At 35.6% G+C, this 17,728-nt stretch overlaps 1 protein-coding gene across 2 annotated transcripts in view; it reads left to right on the forward strand.

Moving 5' to 3' along the window:
• SPOCK3 (SPARC (osteonectin), cwcv and kazal like domains proteoglycan 3) overlaps positions 1-17,728 on the forward strand; it is a 159,376-nt gene that overhangs the window by 98,548 nt on the left and 43,100 nt on the right. The window lies entirely within an intron of this gene.

Below are 17,728 nucleotides of genomic sequence, written 5' to 3' on the forward strand. Positions count from 1 at the left end.
TGCATCTTAAGACAAAAAGTCAAAATGGTGGCAAATCCCAAGCAGTACAGAACAGCAGTGCCCAAAGAAGCACAGTGCAGCAGTTCTCTGCAGCATAGCAGGGCTCCATTGAAATGTATTTGCTACAGACAGCAAGGCATGGTTTTTGAAGAGGAAGAAGTGTCTTGTGTGTCCTCAGTCTGTGGTCAGGTAAACCTCATAAATCAGATATTCCTGTTGGCCACTGACAGGATGCTTGCTATTCTAAGCCCAAAGGCATAGGTGTACAGTATGCAGAGGAAAAAAAGTAGTAATTTAAGTAATTGTTGTCTGTCGTCGCTTCTTTCATCAGCACTTTGCCGATTTTAAGAGTTTTCTGTCATACCTACCTGGAGACAGAATAATAATTGAAAAACGCTATGGTCGGTCTAACTTGTTTTTTGTAGAGAAAAGATTTTGGTCATGCTGAAGCTCCAAAAGCCATGAGACTGCTATTGTACGGTGCTCAGCTCAAACTTGCAGATGTCACTAGGAAATTGGGAGACTTCAAAACGCTGGAAACAAATGGATTGTTTTAGCATCTTCCTTACAACTTTCGGTAGAAGAAAGAAAAAATCAGGGTATAACTAATATTTTCTCCACCTTGACAGTTCTTGTGCTTTTATCTTGAACCTCATATTTTTATTTAACAACAACAACGCTTAAAGAACAGTGAACGTGAATCTTAATTTTAACTGAAAATTCTCTAAAAATTAAGCTTAAATACTTTCTATACCAGGTATCTGAAGCCCACTGAATTTTGGACACCTTCTCTGGCTTAGCAGACATTCTGTCTTTTCAGAATCAATACGAGTTAGAGGTTTAATTTAAGTATTTGAAAATGGTCTTGTTTTAATTCAGTGATTTCCTGTGTTCTGTCAAGAGCTTAAAATGTGCTTGCATCTTGTAACTAGACATCAGATTATATTTTTACTGTTTCTTTTGCTAAATCATGTCATGATTCATGATCATGCCATTACATGAAGTACCAAGTCTAACCTTTACATAGCTATCAAAAAAAAAAGGCAGTCCCTGTGATTTTCTAGTTTAAGTACACAGGTTTAGTAATTTGGGATAATTAATATTGAAACGTAAGTGTTCTTTTTTTTAAGTGTTAAGTCAATTTTATCTATCACAATCTCTCCCTACAGTCTTCACAACATAACACAAGCATCACAACTGTTTTTCCTGTTTATTGGGTAGTTTTGTATATTATCAATGTTATTTCTCACAGAGACCCTGGAGGAACTGTTGCTGTCTTTGAGGAGAACACAAGACAAGAATGAAAGCAGGCTTTAGTTATCATAAGGTCATGGGTTTACTTGTCCTTGCCTTTGGGAGCTGGCATATTGTCTGAAGCAAGGAACAAAGCAGTTCTTTGTAACTTTTCTCTGACCACCATGCTGAGGCACAAGCAGTTGCTGATCACAAAAAGAAGTATTGTAAAGGAAGGAGTGTTTTCTCACAAATTAAGCTGAAACTGTAGAACTAATTTTAAAAATGTTAAGACCAGTCATCATAAAGTAAACAAAAAAAAAGGGGGGGGAGGGGAAAAAAAAAAAAAAGCAACCATGTGAGCATGAAAAGGCAAACCTGGATGCCCCCATTTCTTTTAATTGAAGAATGAGCTTCTCTAGCTGTATTTATTGTTGAGGAGGAAGAGAAGAAGCCAGCAGTTCTGTATTTGCACAGAAATCGTCTCTGTAGCTGTGAAGCAACCTATAGTCATTTTTAGAATCAGTCTGTTGCCCGTAATAAATTATTCTGAGATGTGCAGTATCTCATATTGTTAAACCATGTGTGAACAAACTCTGAAATGCTAGCAGAAGATCTGGAAATTAATTCATTCTTTTCAGGAAGTGTGGGAAAAACTAATCAGGAATAATTGATCCATTTAGAATCAGGTAACTTCATTAATGTTGCATTCTGAACAGTCCTGTGAGTGAAAAGTAACCTTTATGGCTTCTCTGGTGTCTGGTCTGAAGGAGATACACAGAAGTCTATAAATAATGATGAGTTGCAGACATTTTTACTCAATTAATGTACTAAAGATAAGGTGAGGATGTGTTGCTTAAAGAGAATGGTGAGAAAAGAATGGAATAAGTAGATGTACCCTGCTTCCCTTCCAGTGCATTGTCAGAGCTACAGTCATTCTAGTAGTACATATTATTCAATCTCTGTGCCCATTGAATGGATGTCAGACAAAGGGAACATGGCATCAGAGTGTGTTTGCAGGGCTCTTCCTTTCATATTTCACTACCACATAATGGTAGAGTCTAAATTTACAGCAGGAGAAAGCCTGAACAGAAAAATTAAAAAGTTAATGACAGCAGCTATGCATTATTATAAAGATTACATGGTTTTTTTCGGTGGTGTTATGTTCTGAAATCCAGGGGTGGAGTTGCATCTAAGTAGAGGTCTCTGCAAGGTTATTTCAAGGGCAGTCATTTTTAAAGTTGATGTTAATATGAATGTTTTACTCCAGGCAAAGTCTATTTTCATGGTGTCTGTCATGAAACTCCAGCAGGAGTTTATATAGTAATTTTCTTTTGCTTATAATGCATTTGTCAATGACTGTGTCAAAATGTGCAATATTTTTTCTGAAAATAAGTCAGTAAATGATAAGTCAGCCAGCAACTTGCATTTATCTGAGTGGGACACCATGTTCTTATAATCTCCCTTTTCAGGCCGAACCCATGCAAATGATTTTATAAAATTATACAACTATGGATATTTCATGAATGTTGGGGGTTTTTTTGCTTTGGAATGGAAAAAAGAGACTATAATGAGTAGACATGAGTAAGGTTAACTTGTGAATTGAGCTTACCTGAGGTCAGTTAAGGTTGCTGTGTTTCATACTGATCTTTAACAGGCCGTATTAAGGCTTTCCGTGCTTTCAGACCACAGTTATTCACCGGTAGTCAATATAGAGAAAAAAGAGCACTTAGGAAATGCTAATTATTAACAGTATAGGAATGTTGAAATAAAATTTGCAGGCTAACATGTTGAGTTATCAAAGTGAACATTAATTATTACGTGCGAAGAAATTCAGCATAAAGAGACCCGACAGTTTTCTTGCCAGGGTGGCATTATTACACAGCTTGTGATTAATAGCTTTTAAAGAATATGTGTGTTTTAAGTTGCCTTAGTCTAGTTTTACATTCTGAGTTTCTCTATTCATGCACTGAATGAAGCTGGTGTATCTGTGGGTAAGGTGTTGGCTGAGATGCTTGAAGCAATTCACTAATGCTTTAGCATATTATAAGCAGGACTTTGGAAAATACCACAAGGAAAAAAAAAAAATAAAGATCACACATCAGAATAATAGGCTGAAGCTATATTTCTGAGGCTAATGGTGATTTGCACTTAGTCCCACTGTAACAAAACATATCCTTAAAGAAGATCTGTGAGCAATGATTGGAGCATTTTGAAAGGAAAATATCATGTAAGTCATTTCATTGGAATATGCTAGTTTCCCTATGATTTTATTATGGAATCATCTTGGCAGTAAGTTCTAGGTCTTCTGTCAACGATTTGCTTCAGTTGTTTTCATGTTCACAATGAATTTTTTATGAAGTATTTTCTCTGCTTTATGTGAACACTTGATAATATTGATGACAATGTTGTGGGTATAAGTAGCATAAGAAAATGTTATTTCACAAAAATAATGAATCTAAACTTTATTCTCAGACTAAGATAGAAAAGATACAGAAGAGCAAGCAAAAGGATACGAATCCTTAACTTGACAAAGTTGTGGATGTTTTATTCAAGTACTGCGGTCTCTCAAATTATGGTCCCTCTGTCTTTTAGAGGGGCAAAAGTGGATGAGAAACAGATGGTCTGCAAAAGAGGGAGTTTAGTACTGGTTCCTTACTTAATGCTTGTTTGTTTGTTCATTGTTTTTCATAAGCCTAAATTCTAAGGACATCCCATTTTTTATTTCTTTTTTTAAATTGGTGCTGTTTATACTGACTTCAGGTGTGTTTAAGACTTCACTTGATCTGCACTTCGAAGCTGTGTGTTAGATACAAGAGCTTGTTTGGAGAGAACGTACAAGTATCAACATTTCAAATCCTTGCTTTTACTTCAGTCATTACCCTGCTAGGAATGTTAAATCCATTGATTTATTTGTTAGCTTTTCCTGAGTTTTCAGGACACATGCCTGCACTACTGGCAATTCCTTTCTGCTTCAGAAACAGTTATTCTAAAACCATAGGTACTCTTTGTCGATGACTTGTCTATGAATATTTTATTCAAATTACTCCCAGTTGTTATCTTACGTGATCAGAATGTTATCTTAGGAGTGATCAGATATTTTAGTGACTGATCTAATTTGTTATGGTAAATGGAAGTAATATTCACAAACCTGTGTGTTTGTCAGTTAGTGTACAGAGCTAATCTAATACACTGGTTATTTCTTATGTGCGTTGTTACTCAGCTGTAGACCTAAATGAAACATAGCCAAAATAAATAAGTTTTAAGGTTTACCTACTATCCTTAGAAACAAAATGTAATCTGAAATAAATCTCTTTATAACATACTGGTCCACAGACTTGCAGCTGGAAAGAGAGAAAAAGACAATTTCTTGAATACGATTCACTACTAGTCAGCATGATAAAAGGTATATTGTCTGATTGATGCATCAAGTAAACTTTATGAGGTTAGACTGATTTTCTCAGAAATGCTGGAAGCTCCATGTTTATTTTTTAAATGTTTAAAAAGAAAGACTAATGCTAACAAACCAGATGGAGATTGTGTGGTGTTCCAGTCTTTGTAATCAGTGCCTTTTGCCAGTAATGCTTGAAGTTTTGTTTGGAACCAGAAGTGATAGGATATGATATTTTAAAAAGTCAGTCAGAGAAGTGTTAGAAGGGTTTGCTCACTTCATTTAGTCAATTTTTCCAAATAGGTTCGTGTACTAAAAATCCCAAATTATACATTAACTGATATCTTCTTATCAACTGCTTTCAAAATAAATAGCTGCCAAAGCTGTAAGAAATTGAGGTGACACCTTAAATGACACCTTAGATGATAAGATACTTAATAGAACACTCAGTGTTCTGAAATTCTGAGTAGCTCAGTATTTCTTAGATGAGGATGACATGTTTATACTGCCAGTAATGGAATTTGGGCTCTTTTTTTCACTTCCAGGGTATTATGGTAGTTTAATATAGAACTATGTACTGCACATACATTACAGTGTACATAAACATTAATATTTCAGCTAAAAAAAAAATTCTGCTTTATGGACTGAAAAAAAAAAGTTTAAGCCTTGACCTCTGTAATGCCTTGAAGTTATTTTTAAAAACAATATTGTTTTCTCTACTACAGAAACAATCTAGGCTATAAGCCTAGTGAAAGAGTAGGTTAAGTTGACAGGGGGAAGTGAAACCTCTGTGAGTGTTAAATATTTTTCATATCACAGCAGCAGTATACTGATAAAAATAATGAATACAGAAGGAGCTCAGATTCAGAAGTTATTCATGAAAATCTAAATTTTTACATTTCTCTGTAAACTGACAAAAAGACCACCATTAAAACAAGAACAAGCAGATCAAGTGAAGATTAAATGATAGTTCAGTTTTCTGAATCTGCTAGATTGCATTGGAAACTTCCTGAGCAGCTTTTAACCAGCAGCAGTTCATCATTGGAAAATAGGATTCAAAATGGTGCAGTTGGAAATACAGCTGAAATAAACAGGATAATTGTGCTCCAAGACCTAATTGGAAGAGAATCTATACATCTTACAGAAATATGTGAATAGAGGCTGAATGTAGGAACTGCCCTTGGTGTTACGCTGGTGCGGTATGTGATGGTGTGGAGCAGATAACAGTTTGGAAAGCTGACCAGTGGAAGGATGGATCTGGAGCATGAAGGTACAGTAAATAGTGTTTATATGGCCATTTGAAACATTCATGCACCTGAAAAAGGAGTGGAGATGGCGGTGGTGAATTGTGTCAGTTACAAGAAGGGAATAGAAAGAGGGGATTGTCTCCAATTTACCAAGCAACAGCTCATTAGTGGGCTTAGATTCAGTGGAGAGAAGGGTATAGAATTGTAACTGGAGAGGGGGGATTAGAGGATTTTTGTGATCTTGGGACTGCTTTCTTTTTTTTCTTAAGGGAAAAGAGGGAGCACTTCAGGGCACTGAGGATCAAGCAAGATGGTGTCAACCTAGGGCACAAATTTTGAGCATTAATGGCAGACAATCTGTGATAAGAATGGGATTAAAGTAAATGAGATGGAAAGTCACAAATGACCAATCGGAAAACCATCATAGGTCTCGGCCCAGTGAAATAGTTTAGGTATTACAGCGATAATTCTTTGAAAGAAGATCTCAAACAGTGTGCCCAGTGTAATAGAGGATACGTGCTCCAGAAGGGTAGCCTCCTCTTTATTTACGTGGAAACCAAAACAGATGCAAAAAGCACAATAACACCATTTGATAGAGCAACTTCTCAGCTACAAAAAACATCTTTCAACGTAGTCAACCAGTAACTATGCGTTTTTGCTAGTGGTGAACAAGAACCTGCATGCCATGCTTGTGAATATCTGCATGGCCATCCAAAACGTGGCTTGTCTTTCACTGTTATCACTGGTGGAAATTGTCCTCTGAGATAATGCAGGTGCTGCAAATATGCAATGAAATGGAAGAGATTGTATCAACAAAGACATTTATCAGTTTGCTATGTGTTACAGCAATAAGTAAGTATAGGACTTAAAAGGTGTCATTTTCCAAATACTATCTTGCAGACACAGAGTAGAATCATTAAAAAAAAAACTGTTTTATATGAAGTCTAATATGTGTTGATTGGCTGCTATTTATTTCGCTTTTTTGAGCAATCTTTAATTTTCTTAAAAATTAATTCTGTTTTTCCCTGTAAGAGTGGTTTTGTAGCCATGTGTGAGTAGCAGGCCCAAAAGAAGTTATGCTAACTTAGTTGTATTGATTTTTCTCTCACAATTATCAGAACAGCAAGCATTCGCAAAGCTGCAGAACTGGAAAGTGAAAATGACTGGAGAAAGTGGAATTATTCAAATTAAAATTTACTAGGACTTCTAATTAAATTTAGTAATCAAACAGAACAAAGTGTTCAGCTTCTATCAAAAGTAATTATACACACTCTTCATGTAGGTCATTCTAACACTTAGCAAGAATCTGAAATAACTATGTGTAAAGCAATAACATCAGACAGCGTAAGTAAAATTTAGACCAGCAGTGCTGCCTACAAGTTGTGCTGTGTCAGAGAAAAGACTTAGTCCTGCCAAGTTAGTGCATCTCAGTGAAGTACAGTATCAGCAATAGCCTACTTTTAAGGATCACTATTTTTGTATTTGTAATTTTGGAAAGCACGCCGTGAAATACTGCAGACATGAACCTATGTTTCTATTCCCTTGTTTGTTTTTCTACATTAATCTCGATCCAAGAGAGACCAAGTATTTCTTACTAAACAAATGCACTCTTGGGTGAAATGCCAAGTAAATCAGAAGGAAAATATGCAAGTAAAATAATTTAAAAAAATCGAAGAACAGATTTGAACACCACGTAAAACTGAGAAATGGGGATCTGAAGAATGTGACTGAATATCAGTAGCATATCCTCTGTATCGAAGGAGAGAATGGAAAATTCATAGATCACCATGGACTCATTGGGAGAGTGTGTTGGCTTAGAAAGACTTGCTGCTCTGTCTCTTCATTTGGATCATGACTTCAGGCTTTGTGTCCTAATTTTAATTAGTGTATTTGATGAGGTTAGAACACGGAAAACGTTCCGTATTTTATAAGTGAAGTACTGACAGCAAGAAATAGAAAGATTTAAGTACAGTTTTGTGTGGCTGTATGCAAGAAATATCTCCTTCAGTTCAAATGCAGATGCCTGTCATCTAGAGCAAAGCTGCTGTGTTCTGGACAATCAACTGCCACCTATACAACAAGGCTGTTTCTTCCTGGACTGGATGAAAAATAATAATGAACCATTATGGAATTTTATGAAGGAATTTCCTTTAATGAAAGCATTTGCAGCCTAATATTTCAGGCTGAAATAAGTAGTATGAATTTTAGCGTACATTCCTACGTGGTCAAAATGTAGAGAATGGAGATTTGAGGTGGCAATATGACAACAAAAAATCTGAGAATATCTAATTGAAAGCTATGATTGAAAGGGGATGATACTATAATGCACAGGATTTTGCCAGAATATAAGCACACAGCTTTTTTTTCTGTTGACCCAATATAGTTTAAATGTCTTAGACTTGGGCAGTATAGCTTAACATGGACTAACCAAGTCTGTACATGTTAATTTAATTATATTTCCTGTAATTGAAGTCTAATGAGCATACTCTTCAGATATTTTAGCTCACATATAATTTTATAAATATTTCAACTTAGATATAATTAGATAAATTCAACTTGTTTAATTAGTAATGTGATCAGCCAGTATAGAAGGAAATATATGATATTAAAAATGAAGTGGTTATGCATGCTAATGAACTATGAGCAGATTTTTTAAAATAAAAAAGCAAAATCCATGCTTTCTCTGTATTCTTACTTAGTTATTGCTTTTACTCAGAAATCTGCACGTCACCTGAGGATTGCTGAAGGTCTTTCTTGTTAGGTTTTAAACCCAAATTTTCATTTGTTTCTACGATGATTTGGGAGAATTAACTTATTAACTTGCGCTTTTATCTTTTCTTTGAATATTCATTTTCATTTGAAGTGGGAACTTGTAAATGTAAGGTTAGCTTTGTCAAAGCATTATTTTATTTTTTCAGTCTCTCCAGGGATTTTTTCCAAGTCACAAAACTATGAATGCCAGAAAGAAGGTAGACCAAGAGTCTTCTGTACCTGTTGAGTGAGTTGAGTGAGATTCCATGGATCTGTAGCTTGTGTCTGTTAGAAATTATGGTGAATTTTCAAAAATGGAGCTCGTTAGATGTTGGAATTTGAGCAGATAATATGGACGAAAGCAATTGAGATTAGAGATTGAAGTAAATAATAATTAGAAATAATTCAGAAGGTGAAATTTCTAATCTCAAGTGTGTTTACCAGTAGGCTGTTAGTCTATTTTTAAGCTCTCAGAGATTATAATAGAGATTAAGCCAGTAACAGAAGAAGAAAATATAGGTGGGAGTAATATAGCTATCTGTTTTTGCCCCTTTTGTTAAAAATAAATAAAAACAAAACCACTACTCTAAGTATGTTCTAATACAAATTTGAAGAATCTTGTCTTTTGCAGAATTTGTCCTCAAGGGAATATTGAAATGCTAACGTGAAAATTAGGTAATATATTGTTTTAGACTGAAAATGATTGTAATGAATTGTGTGATTCTTATTTTGGGAATTATAATAAAACCTGTAAGTATATTTATTGGAAATAGCATGTTTTAAATTGGGATATCATGTGGTTTTGCTGTTTAGCATTAAGCAAACTTCATGTTCTTCTTTTCAAAACGTAAAATGATTGCAAAACATGTAAAACAAGGTGGTGAGGTATGTATAGGGACTGCTCTGAAAGTAATGCCTCCTATTTTATTAAGTTGGCCCACAAGATGAGAGGCAGATGTTGATGGTATGGCAGTAAAGGCAAAACCTTCCCAACAACATCCCATTACGTTTTGCTGCTGTGTGACAGATGGTAGCAGAGGGGCAGTCTGCTAAAATGACTGTCTGACATGGAACTGTGTATAAAACAAAGGTGTGTCATTTAAATAGCAAATTGATGCATAGAAGGATTTTCAAATGCTCCTGAGCAGCATATGCCTCAGAAGCATCTATGAAAACAAAGGCGGGTAGGTATCTAATTTTAAATAATCACAGTAGGCATCTGCCTGCTTCTTCCTGTGAGTTAATATTTTTAAGGAGTCCAAAAAAGGATTGAGTGGTTAGTTGGCTTAATCTTACGCTTTTGTTTTTACACTGTTGCACTGTATAGTGCTGTAGAAAACAGGCAAATGCTATAGAAGAGTAAAGAAAGAAAACTATATACTGATTTTCATTTTGTTATCTGAATGGCTTTTTTGTAGTTCATAGCTTCAGAAGCAGTGTATCAACAGTTCTTTCAAACACAGAAGATTTCCTCTACCCAGAGTCTTGGTTCAACAAATATCGGGCCTTTGGTTCTCTGGCGAAAACTCTAGTTGCATGATTTCATAATTGGTGCTTCTCCAGTTAGTTTCATTTAAACAGTAATTTATTGGCTGGAAAAGTTTTTTTTTTTACCCAAACTCCTATTACTTGGGTAAGTAACACACATAATTAACGTCTTGTTATAGAAAGATCAGTTGCTAGCAAAACAATTTGGAAGCATTTGTAGATCTGTATGTGACACTTCACAAATAAGTTTACAGGTTAGTTTCTAGTTTCTTGAATTACTTGAATATGTTGTATCTTAGCATTATGCCTAGCTGATTGTTTTTAGTTTGAAACTCTGTTGCAATTACTCATGTCTTCTCAGCTGCTCTTCCTAAGGAATTACAGATTTGCATAATAACAATTTCCACGTTGGACCTACCATTATAATATCAAAAAATCTGGACATATTTTTACTTACATTCTCAGGTAACCTCATGTGTGATAACACAAGAAAAGGAGTGGTATCAGCAGTATTGCTTTGTATCTGCCACTTGAGTATTGAATTACTTTACCCCTCTTCCAGATTTCATATCAAGTAACACTTCATGTTGAAATGGATCTGCAACATTACCAGACTAATATGCACTTTTTTATCCTTCTCACCCCATTTGGGATAGCAGTGACAAATCCAGTTGCAGTACATTGTAGTTTCTTACCTATTTTACTTCAGGACATTGAAATCTGAGGCCATAATTCCACAATAGAGATTTGCACAAAATGCAATAAAAGCAAAATTTTGAGAAAGTGTAGTCTTCCTGAAATTGAGATAAAATCGGAAAATAGGACTCTGAGGGTGAAAAAATTGCACAAAATGAAGTTGAAATCATCACTACTGCTTAGTGGTATGGATTAATTATCTGCTCAACTGACAGAGACTTCATGTTCTAAAAATGGAGAGAAAACAGATCTCTGAAGGTGGAGTAATGTGCAGTTCTGTGGGAGAGATTTCTATTAGTACGAGACATAATTATGCTGGAAGAAATATTTAACATTTCATTCTTGAGTAGCCTTCTTTGTTGTATTCCAGCAAGAGATCTTTTCTCAGAGATCCTGTTGACTGCATCATGCTAAAATCTCCTTCCTATCACCCATTCATGTTCATCTAGAAAATATGGAAAGAAGAACTGTAAGCTTTTACTGTAGGAATGTGTAGATATTCTAAACTCACTTCTTTCAGCCACTCAATTTGCCTGTACTGTAACGGATAGTTTCTCTGCTTGACCCATGGACGTTCAGTTGATGGGTGTTGAGTGCTGTGGTCTACAGCTTGTAGACTACAGTATTAAGATTCTGGAATTCTCCAGTCCCTGTTGATAACCCTAGTTTCCCCTTTTTCTCTCCTCTTGTGCTCTAAAAATTTTGGTTAGAGCTGAGGGAGAATGAGAGTGTGGAAAAGTCAAGGAGTCAGAAGTAGGGCCTCTTATGTTCTCTCAGTGGCTGGTGTCAGAGCAATAATCCCTGACCGTAATTGGTAGTAATAACAAAAAAAATCTGTCAACTGTTTTTTCCCTCTGTGAGTGTATGTACTCAGGTATTTCTAGCATATGAACTAACTAGTATCGTATGAGTTTGAATTTAATTATTCATCAGTGTATTTTTTTCTTAGATTGCACAACCTGGTTAATTTTAAGCGTACAGAAGAGTCGTGGACTTCTAAAGAGCTCTTATTATTCATATAAGGTACAATTACAAGTGACAGCTATCTTTCAAAGATGAAACAGTTTTTACAGTTTTGTGAGTTAGAGGCTGTCAAAAAGGTAATTTACTAAGTGCTTGGCATTTAATGGAAGAGTATTGTAAAAAGCCTCTTTTTAAGTTATATATGCCTCATTGCATCAAGAAAGACTTTATATCTTATTCTACACTGCAAATTTATGTTTGTATTCTAGAGAAGGGTGTGTTGACATATCTAACCTGACTTCAGGCTTTCAGTACTAAGGACTAATGGTGTTGCCATGGCTTGAAGCATGTGATGGATGCAATAAGTATAGGTGACCGAGGTGAAAGCTCTGGCAGATGGCATCAATGAGTTGGATCTCATGCTACCAGTGTGTCAGATCTGTCTCTAGTTGCCCAGTGTGTATAAGGTGAAGAAAAGGAGGAGTTGGTGGGAGTATCTGCAGACTGCTCAAGTGCATGAGTTGCTGTTCCTTGCTTTCCAGGGCAACTGTATGTATCTTCAATAGTTGGCGTTAATTAGTTAGTTTAAAAGCTGATAGATATTCTTAAGTAAACGACGTTGTTGTGGAAAAATACATTATCTTGTCACTGAGGAAGTATTCTCAAAATGAATAGGATTAAATCTATGAGAAAAAGCTGCTTGATGGCAGACTGGGAAATGCCAAAGCTCATGTGCAAGCACTGCATGTTTTTCTTCTCAGATAGACATACAGTGCAATCTTACCTTAAATTGTTACTGTTTCTTTTTCAAGTCTTTCCCTCACTTAAAACAAAGAGTAGGCTTGTGTCTCATTATCTAGTCAGTCATTTGTTAGCTCTGCTTTGTTCAGCACAGTCTAACATCTCTTATTACGCAGTAGTTGCACAGTTAAACTACATTCCTTGTAATGTATCTCTATTCTCTGTGGTTTTTGAGAGTCTGCAAATAGCAACCAGCGTACACTGTCTCATCATAGTCTCTCTATGTGATATGAGTGTTGTCTTACAGACAGAAGACTGTGTTGCAGATAAATTAAAGCCAATTATTCATAAGATTAGGCTGTGCAATTTAAGGATCATTTTCTTCACGTTTCACATCGAAAAGGATGTGTATATTCAACTATTATCTTTTCTAGTTGGATCTAAAAATGTCTACTGTGTTCTCAAATCATATTTTGAGTTTCCAGAGAAAATTTTTCCTTATTTTGAGTCCAGAAAAGCAAAAAATATTGGCTTAGTACTAAACAAATCAATTTTGCTGAATTAAATTATCAAACATCCTTGGACCAGAATAAATACTAATTTAATCTAATTTAATGCAGTCTCCCTGCTTCTTCTTTCTTTGCACATCATGCAAGTATGTCTCTCGATGCTGAGAGCAAACCTATCCTATGCTTTCTCATACAGCAAGCTTTGCATTGCCTGGTTGATCCATTTTTTTCAAAGGTAAGCTACACAGGTGTCATTTGTGACAGACTTATCTAATCGTGGTTATAAAGATTCCAATGCTTAAGATTCAATAAGCTTTTCCAACAGAATATTTTAATATCTCACTACTTTATTATCAGAAAGTCTTCCTGGTATCTAATCTAAAACTCTGCTGTATCAATTTGAGGCAATTATTTCTTGTAACATTTTTACCATGCTACTCTTTTTGAATACCTTTCAGATACCTTTTATTTGACAGCTATTACATGGGTCCTCTTTTCTCAAGACTGAACACCTTTAGTGCTGGAGCTGGTTTCCCAGTTATGTTTTTTCCTAGGCCTTTGGTTATAACTATAGTTTGTGGGTTTTTTTCTGACTTTTTCATGTGGGCTCATGACCTGTTTGAAATCTTGTCACGAAGCTGCAATAAGGTGCATTCTTTCAGTCTTTACCAGAGCTGTACAGAATTGTTCCACACTTCGTAGGCTACAGTCTTGTTTATACATTACAGTATGACATTTTTCTTAAAGACTGTGCAATTGTTGACAGCGATCACTTGATTCTTTTTTTTTTCCCTTTGGAATGGAATTCTAGCCAGTTACTCTTTAGTTTGAACGTTCAAGTTGATTACTATGTATGCTTGAAAGAGGAACAGCAATTTTCTGAATTACATTGTATTTTCAGCCTTTCTCAATATTATGAATATTTTTAATAAATTTGTGTATTCCAAAGTTATGAAAATGTATTGCATGTTTATACCTCCTTAGCCATTTAAGAAGGGACAAAATAGTTCTAGGGTTGTGATACACTCTTGTGAAAATCTGCTTCCAGTGCAGCCTTTCATGACTGCAAGTCATCGATTGCTGTATCTAAAAATCGCTTCCAACTAGTTTTGTCATCATCATTCAGCATGATTGTACAAATAGTGAGTGTGCTTTCTGGTGTGGCTTACAAGGTTGCAGTGCAAGAGAGCATGACAAGCGCTGGCAAAATCAAACTACTTGAATTCTATTTTATCTTTGTTTTCTAGAAATGCTTCCGTAGAATGAAGCTAGATAATTACTATTTCTCTGACAAAACTCTGTAGCATTGTTCATCTCCTTTCATCTTCTGAGTGCTTACAAGTTATTTGAGTATTTATTTTAGTGTATTTCCCAGAAATCATATTGTAATTTCTGAAATAATCTTTCCTTATTTCTTTTTTTTTTCTTCATTCATTTCTGCACTGATCGTGCGTTTTCTACCCTTAACAGTTTCTCAGCAGCTTCAGGTTTGCTCAATTAGTTCAAATTCTACTAAGTTTCAATGTTCTAAACCACAAAAATATCCTCAGAATATTCGTTTTTCACTGTACAGAGAGGTTTTACCTGTTCGTATTTGATATTGATTGACATAATGCTCCTTTCTCTGGAGATGTACTGCAATCTTTCAGTCAGAAAGTTTTCCCAAGTCACAGGTTTGATCACAGTCTTCCACATATGTGTGCATGCATACTGTCATTCACATTTCAAAATTACATCAGTTGGTCAGAGGAACTTGATTTGGGGATATTCTAAGGTAAGTAAGTATGTATGGAAGCTGTGATACCTACCTGGAATTTCTCTGACATACAAATACAAGAGAAGGTGGGATTCTTCAGTGAGCTCTCTGTAAAAAAAAAAAAAAGTGTATTGTTCTTCTATTCATAACAATTGAATGTACACCTAAATACATGCTTTTTCTTTTACTTTCCCTGTGTATCCATGATTTTATAGTTTTGCCATGGAAAATACTTTTTTCCATCTTGAGGCAAAAGTAGTCTTTTTATACAGAATATACAGAGGTTGGTTTGGCAGCTGTTGACAGGTAGCTCTTTGGATTGGAAGGTAGCACAGCTTAATGAAATCTATTACTGTCATTTAATCTTTCCAACTCTGTGAGAGTAGTTATAACAACAGAGCTGATGTATTTCAAAATGAAGTACATAGTAATTGTTCCAGAAATATAACTGTTCTCATCTTTACTGTAATAACAGTAAAGCTGCATGAGTCGTGTCTAGAGATGACATACATTCTTTGGTGTTCTTCCCACGGATCTTAATTGCTTGTCTCTAGTTCACCAAACAACTACTTAAGGTAAATCTAAGAATGTTGGGTCCATTTACTACTGAGCAGGTTTTGAAACAGAATATAAGTAAACAAATTGCATCGTCAAATAGGAAACTTAAGAGTACAGATATGAGGAACTTTTCATCCTCAAATACACTGCTGTGAGACCCTGACGTGGTACTTAGACTCCATCTGTTTTCAAAGCTGTATGCTGATGCATAGTGCTTATGAATAGGAAATAGCTAGCTATTCCTCTGTCTTGAAACAAGACATGCAAGAACTCAAACAGTTGAAACGGCCCTAAAATCAGACATACAGATGAGACAAACTGAAACTCCCGTGCAGAGAATCAAGATAGAAAAATAGAAAGCTAGGTGTGTTACAATGTAAAATGGATTCTTTTCACGCACGTGATGGATTGTGGTGAAAATAGCACAAATAGTCAGCTGTTCATGAAATCAAATTAAGTAATTCTACAAAAGATGAATTCCTTGAAAAATGCTCAGTGATGTATTTTCCCCATATAAAAAGTCAATACTAAAGATGAATAAATGAAAACCATTTTGATTCCGTTTGTGATGTTATACTTCATGGTTTTGTTCCTGTGTTTCTCTGCTGTTTCATGTATTCAGATATTTTTCCCCAAAATCTAAAAAAAATTTTGTCGTGTTCCTAATATTTCCTCTGCTGGTAGTGCACATGTATTTTTCACTGGGTGCTCATATTCTCTACGTCATAAATTTCTTCTTTGAAGTTTTTTCAGGTGTATTACCTGCTTTGCTGCCCAGTTGATTGAGCTGAACATTGAAATATCTATCCTGCCTTTGGTTTCCTGAGCTGTCTTTGTGATATCCCAGTGCATTGTTGGTTTAGAGAGCAAAGACATGAATTTTGAGCTAGAATCATACTCCTGCAGTCATTAGCTGCTGCTGTTAAATTGTTGGAAAAGCCTATTGATTTATTTCTGGCTTGTGCAAGCACTTTGGTTTTGCCTTGTTATTGGAGATGGAGAGTGTAACTCTGCCCACCTGTCCATAGAAACAGTTCAGTGCATGGAAATTCTGGTGTAACTGTGAATGGGAATGCTGAGTTAGAACTGGTGTGTATTGACCTTACACTCACTCAGGTATCGGTGTCCATGACAGGTGCAAGGCACTACTTTTCTTTACGTTTAAGAGGGTGATGTTATTTTCAAAATGAAATGAAGCAAGCACCTTTAAAGAAAATTAATTGAGAGGACTCAACTCATAGTTCATACCTATCGTGTTGGCTGGGGTGATTTTGAAGTGTTTATTAGTTTCTTCAGTAACACTTGAGTGAAACAAAGTGCAAATACTGGAGTCTTAAACAAAGGAGCATCGAAATGTATTTTTTTGTTTTATACTCCTCATGTTTGATTGCCAGTATTTTAAATAAACAGAATTGGTATGCCCAGTTTTAAATGGTCTCATTGAATTCAGTTGCTAACGGACTTGAGTGCCTGATGCATTTTTTTTGTAAGCATCCTGAAAGCAAAGTGTTTATAGACTTCCTAGTCTACTAAGACAGGACTGTAAAATTCTCAGATCTTAAAGCAGGGAGCAGAAATAATATATTGAGTTCAGACTGTGATCTGTTCTACTGACACTGCAGATTATTTCATGTATTAAAATATGGGTTTTACATCATGTGCTGTCAGAAAGGAGCATCGTGGTACCTTCCAGTACTTCAGGTACACAGTAGAGTAGCCAGTTTAGTCACAGTCAGCTCCTGTAAGGAAGTACTTTCAACTGAAAGAGTTGCACATCTCAGCATCTTTTGATGCTGAGAGCAAACCTATTCTTGGCTTTCTCATACAGAGAAATCTGTATGAAAACATACAAATCGGTTTTAGTGTTTTCTTTTGTCGAATTGAAGATGATTTTAGCCATGCTGTCTTCAGGTGTGCCTTTTTTTGAGTAAAGGTAGCAAATTCAGAACTGGGCTGCGATTATGGTTTTGTGTAGGTGCACAACATTTGAGATAGTCTCAGTCTTCTAATATGTCCTCTCTTGGATACTGGGAATGGTGCAAAAAGATATTTCAGCGTGGTGAAGTTCAGATGGAGAACTGCATGGCAGTGTGACAAAATTAGAAGTGCAGCAGTGTTAAAAGTTGATAAAATCTCAGGAATGAACTGTGTTCAAGTCATTCTTTCCGCATACTAGTGGAAAACTCATCGGACCTTTCAGAAACACATTTTATATAGCTACAGTGTGTGCCCCAACTCCTTCCTCATTATTGTGCAGGAGAAACTTGGACTTCAGGATTTGCCAGAAATCCTGTTATTTGTTTGCTATGATTGCATTAAACTGATGTTACGTACCTAAACAGAACAGGGAATATAGGTCACAAGTTCTTAAATTATTTTTTTTCTGAAAATTTGT

Source organism: Tympanuchus pallidicinctus, unplaced genomic scaffold, assembly GCF_026119805.1.
Source record: "Tympanuchus pallidicinctus isolate F22 unplaced genomic scaffold, pur_lepc_1.0 scaffold26, whole genome shotgun sequence".
Classification (NCBI taxonomy): Eukaryota; Metazoa; Chordata; class Aves; order Galliformes; family Phasianidae; genus Tympanuchus; species Tympanuchus pallidicinctus.